Source organism: Mustelus asterias, unplaced genomic scaffold (assembly GCF_964213995.1).
Source record: "Mustelus asterias unplaced genomic scaffold, sMusAst1.hap1.1 HAP1_SCAFFOLD_2603, whole genome shotgun sequence".
In the NCBI taxonomy this organism is placed as follows: domain Eukaryota; kingdom Metazoa; phylum Chordata; class Chondrichthyes; order Carcharhiniformes; family Triakidae; genus Mustelus; species Mustelus asterias.
In genome coordinates this window covers 25,001-30,000 of record NW_027592548.1, presented here as the reverse complement: position 1 = coordinate 30,000, position 5,000 = coordinate 25,001, and the positions used below count along the sequence as shown (strand labels likewise).

At 66.6% G+C, this 5,000-nt stretch overlaps 2 non-coding genes across 2 annotated transcripts in view; both read left to right on the top strand.

Moving 5' to 3' along the window:
• The first annotated feature begins 3,440 nt into the window (after positions 1-3,440).
• On the top strand, positions 3,441-3,594 carry LOC144489848 (5.8S ribosomal RNA). The gene has a single exon (XR_013497082.1). It is a non-coding gene; the product is annotated as a 5.8S ribosomal RNA (ribosomal RNA).
• A 1,260-nt stretch (positions 3,595-4,854) lies between these two features.
• LOC144489849 (28S ribosomal RNA) overlaps positions 4,855-5,000 on the top strand; it is a 3,764-nt gene continuing 3,618 nt past the window's right edge. Inside the window, exon 1 of the ribosomal RNA XR_013497083.1 lies at positions 4,855-5,000. This exon is cut by the window's right edge and continues 3,618 nt beyond it. This is a non-coding gene — a ribosomal RNA (28S ribosomal RNA).

The following is a 5,000-nucleotide window of genomic DNA, read 5'->3' as shown; positions in this document are numbered from 1 at the left end:
GGCCTGCCTGCTTGGGACGATGCGGTCCTTTCGTTCAGCGGTTCCACGGTTTGGCCGGCGCGAGCAGATGCTTGGGGGGGAGACGGTGGCGTCAGCCACGCACTCACTCTGCTTCTGCAGTCCGGTCCACTCCGCCCGTTCTAGCTGCTCGTTTGGTCCCTCGCCCGCCAGCAGACCGTTCCGCCGACGGTGCTCCTCCCGCAGCGACTTCTGCCTAGCCCCTCTGCCGGGTGCGATGTCTCCGGCGTCCGCACCGATCCTCGGCATTGGTGCCGCACACGCAACGCCTGCGTCGTTGGAAGGGCTTCGCCGTTGGCGTCGCACACAGCCCTGTGGGGGTGTCTTTGCAGTCCGTCCGAGAGGTGGGGGCACGCACGGCAACACGGCCGGCCTGCCTGCTTGGGACGATGCGGTCCTTTCGTTCAGCGGTTCCACGGTTTGGCCGGCGCGAGCAGATGCTTGGGGGGAGACGGTGGCGTCAGCCACGCACTCACTCTGCTTCTGCAGTCCGGTCCACTCCGCCCGTTCTAGCTGCTCGTTTGGTCCCTCGCCCTCCAGCAGACCGTTCCGCCGACGGTGCTCCTCCTCCGCAGCGACTTCTGCCTAGCCCCTCTGCCGGGTGCGATGTCTCCGGCGTCCGCACCGATCCTCGGCACGGCGCGGGTGCGCACCTGTGGGCCGCCGCCCCGTGCTCCACGTCCGTCCGTGTGTGCCCGCTGTGGGGACCGTCTTCCTCTCGCCTGGGCGACGGCTTGCGGGCTGCGACGTGACCTTGCCACCGCCTTGCAGCATTACATCCGCAGTTGAAACGAAGAGAGCTGCTGCGGGCTTGGGTGCTTGTCCTGGCGGCTTGTCGACGGGACCACGGTGAACGGCCACTGTGTGACTCCGCAGGGAGACGTTCTGGTGCAGTCAGGGGCCTTTTTGTCTCCCGCCGCGGTGAAGCTTTGGTCGCATTCTAGTCACTCTCTCTTCAATCCCGGTACGGGGTACCTGTTCATGCTCACCATTCCTCGAGCACCCGCGTGCAGAGGGTGGGTGCGAGGTTTAAAGATTCGTGGTCCGCCTGTCGGTCCGGTCTCGTGCTGACTTGAGCGAGTGTCCTCCGCGTTCGAGAGAATGTGCCTGTCCGCGGGGGCAGCCGCGCTTGCGAGCGTTCCGCCGCGCCCCCTTCCCCAGCCCGCCGAGGTTGGGGCGTGCGGGGTCGGCTTGCGCCCGTAGCGTCGGCCTGTCCTCCGCGGCTTGCACCCGACTCAGTCCGCTGCGGCCTCGCCTCGACTCTCGAGCCTTCCGACAGACGGTGACACCAGAGAACTCTGCCTCTGGCTGTTGCGGGGCGTGACGGCGCGTGTCGGGCTCCGGCCCGTCACCCACGCCGGCACTCAACGCCTGCGAGCGCCCTGTTTCCTCCGAGAAAGGTTTTTCGCTTGATTGTCGCTCGAGTGCGTGTGCCTCCGGGGCTCACGCCGTGGTACGCGCCAGGCTGGGGCTCCACCGTCACGTCGGCGGGGGAGCGTTTAGCGCGTCCCAGGATCGGACAACCTCTCCGGGGGCCCGAGCCGAAACCCGACACGGTATAAAAGTCGTAACAAGGTTTCTGTTGGTGAACACGTTGTGAAGGATCTTTGTCGGCCGGGGGCCCGCCACCTCTCCGGGGAGGGCGGCCCGTCACTCCTTGAACGCGAAGGCTGGCGCCGGTTGGGCCAGGCAGGAGAGCCTCACGGGGGCCGGCCCCGGGGCCAGGTATCGGACAACCTCTCCGGGGGCCCGAACCGAAACCCGTAACACAGAATAAAAATCGTAACAAGGTTTCTGTTGGTGAACACGTTGTGAAGGATCTTTGTCGGCCGGGGGCCCGCCACCTCTCCGGGGAGGGCGGCCCGTCACTCCTTGAACTCGAAGGCTGCGCCGGTTGGGCCAGGCAGGAGAGCCTCACGGGGGTTGGCCCCGGGGCCGTGGCCCGTACTGACGCTGGCGCCTCCCACGCGGGTGGGAGGTCACACCGACAATTTCGCCGTACCCGTCGAACGGGCCTGGTCACCCGTACGCACGTTCCGCCGAAGCCGGGCGACGTCGATCTCGGTCCCACTCGGTTGGGCCGGCGCGCGGGCGCCGCCACCGACGAGCACGCACACGCTCGGTTGCACGCCGGCAAGTCCATGCGGGTGCCGCACACGCTACGCCTGCGCCGTTGGAAGGGCTTCGCCGTTGGCTTCGTAGGGTGTCTTTGCAGTCCGTCCGAGAGGTGGGGGCACGCACGGCAACACGGCCGGCCTGCCTGCGTGGGACGATGCGGTCCTTTCGTTCAGCGGTTCGGCGGTTTGGCCGGCGCGAGCAGACGCTCGGAGGGAGACGGTGGCGTCAGCCACGCACTCACTCCGCTTCTGCAGTCCGGTCCACTCCGCCCGTTCTAGCTGCTCGTTTGGTCCCTCGCCCGCCAGCAGACCGTTCCGCCGACGGTGCTCCTCCTCCGCAGCGACTTCTGCCTAGCCGCTCTGCCGGGTGCGATGTCACCGGCGTCCGCACCGATCCTCGGCACGGCGCGTGTGCGCACCTGTGGGCCGCCGCCCCGTGCTCCACGTCCGTCTGTGTGTGCCCGCTGTGGGGACCGTCTTCCTCTCGCCTTGGCGACGGCTTGCGGGCTGCGACGTGACCTTGCCACCGCCTTGCAGCATTACATCCGCAGTTGAAACGAAGAGAGCTGCTGCGGGCTTGGGTGCTTGTCCTGGCGGCTTGTCGACGGGACCACGGTGAACGGCCACTGTGTGACTCCGCAGGGAGACGTTCTGGTGCAGTCAGGGGCCTTTTTGTCTCCCGCCGCGGTGAAGCTTTGGTCGCATTCTAGTCACTCTCTTCAAAGCCCGGTGAGGGGTACCTGTTCATGCTCACCATTCCTCCGGCACCCGTGTGCGGAGGGTGGGTGCGAGGTTTAAAGATTCGTTGTCCGCCTGTCGGTCCGGTCTGGTCTCGTGCTGACTTGAGCGAGCGTCCACCGCGTTCGAGAGAATGTGCCTGTCCGCGGGGGCAGCCGCGCTTGCGAGCGTTCCGCCGCGCCCCCTTCCCCAGCCCGCCGAGGTTGGGGCGTGCGGGGTCGGCTTGCGCCCGTAGCGTCGGCCTGTCCTCCGCGGCTTGCACCCGACTCAGTCCGCTGCGGCCTCGCCTCGACTCTCGAGCCTACCGCCAGACGGTGACACCAGAGAACTCTGCCTCTGGCTGTTGCGGGGCGTGACGGCGCGTGGCGGGCCCCGGCCCCTCACCCACGCCGGCACTCAACGCCTGCGAGCGCCCTGATTCCTCCTTTTTTTCGCTTGATTGTCGCTCGAGTGCGTGCGCCTCCGGGCTCACGCCGTGGTACGCGCCAGGCTGGGGCTCCACCGTCACGTCGGCGGGGGAGCGTTTTGCGCGTCCCAGGATCGGGCAACCGATCCGAAACCCGATACAACTTTTAGCGGTGGATCACTCGGCTCGTGCGTCGATGAAGAACGCAGCTAGCTGCGAGAATTAATGTGAATTGCAGGACACATTGATCATCGACACTTTGAACGCACTTTGCGGCCCCGGGTTCCTCCCGGGGCTACGTCTGTCTGAGGGTCGCTTGACAATCAATCGCACTTCGCGCGCATCCGTGCGCCGAAGAGCGCGGCTGGGGTGTCGCAGAGGTGCCGTCCTCTCTGTCCCCCTAAGTGCAGACCCAGAGTAATCCGCGTCGGAGAGCTTGACCTCTTGGGTGCCGGCGTCCGCCTCCGGGCTCGTCGGCACTGCCCGCTCCCGCACTGGCCCAGCCACCTCGGGGTCGCCGGCACGGCTGTCATCGGGTTGCCAGAGAGAGAGAACGTGACTGCCTCGCTGCCGGGACCGTGTGTGCCTTCCGTTAGGCTCGGGCCAGGGGGGTTGACTCTCTGTTGATGTGTGTGTGTGGCTCGTCCACGGGAAGGATCCGCAAGAGTTGGCTCGGTTGGGTGCTCCGGCACAGAGAGTGAGAGAGTGGAGTGACTGTCCGCTGGACGTCTCCGGACACGTTGCCTCGCGTGGTCCGTGCTCGGTTGCCTGCCGGTGGGTTGCCGTGGCCGTTCAGTGCCGTCGCGTGGAGGACGGCAGCTTGACGCGTGTGACGCTTGATGCCTGGATCGGTGCTCGGTCGTGCCGTGCTTTTCTTCCCTCTGTTGCGCGTGCGAGTGCTTGCATTTTTGTCGTGGGAATCCGTGGCGGTTGGGTGTCGTTGCTTGTGTTGCGCTGGAGCTGCGGCTCCTTCCACACTCCGCAGCCCACCCTCTGCCGTTGCGGTTCTGGGGCAATGTGCCTGCGCCCGCGTTCAACGTGTGCCTTGGGTTCGAATCGTCGCAGAGCCGACTTGGCCGTGTGGTCCTCGCTCCGGTGTCTCCCCGTGTCCTGCTGCCGCCGAAGTCTTCTACGTGAAAGGTGCTGTCCTGGCCGCGGCGTGGCCACCCGCCGCTTGCAGCCCGTGCGCTCCGCCGCCCGGCTTCGTCCTTGGCGTCTGGCCTTTCGCTCCGGCAGGCTGTGTGTCCCACGGCCCTGCTTTTCTCTCGCTCGATACCGCCGTCGCACCGCGACCCCGCCAGCAGCACTGCTTTCCGTTACCGTGGAGGTGGGCGCACGCCTCGCCGCAAACGATTCTCTGGAACAGTTGACGTGCCGAGCCCGGTCCGGCGCCGAGTGCGAGGGGGCACGCAGCGCTCGCAGTACCGTGTGCGTTCCGTGTGTGTCCGTGCCTGTGCATCCGCTGCGCAGCACGGCGCGCACTTGCGAGCACGCGTACGTGTGTGTGTCTGTGTGTGCGCCCGAAGCGCGTGGAGGCGCCGACGACCGGCCGGCCAGAGCACTCGTTGCTGCCTACGACCTCAGATCAGACGTGTCAACCCGCTGAATTTAAGCATATTACTAAGCGGAGGAAAAGAAACTAACAAGGATTCCCCTAGTAACTGCGAGTGAAGAGGGAAGAGCCCAGCGCCGAATCCCCGCTCGCCTGCCGGGCGTGGGAA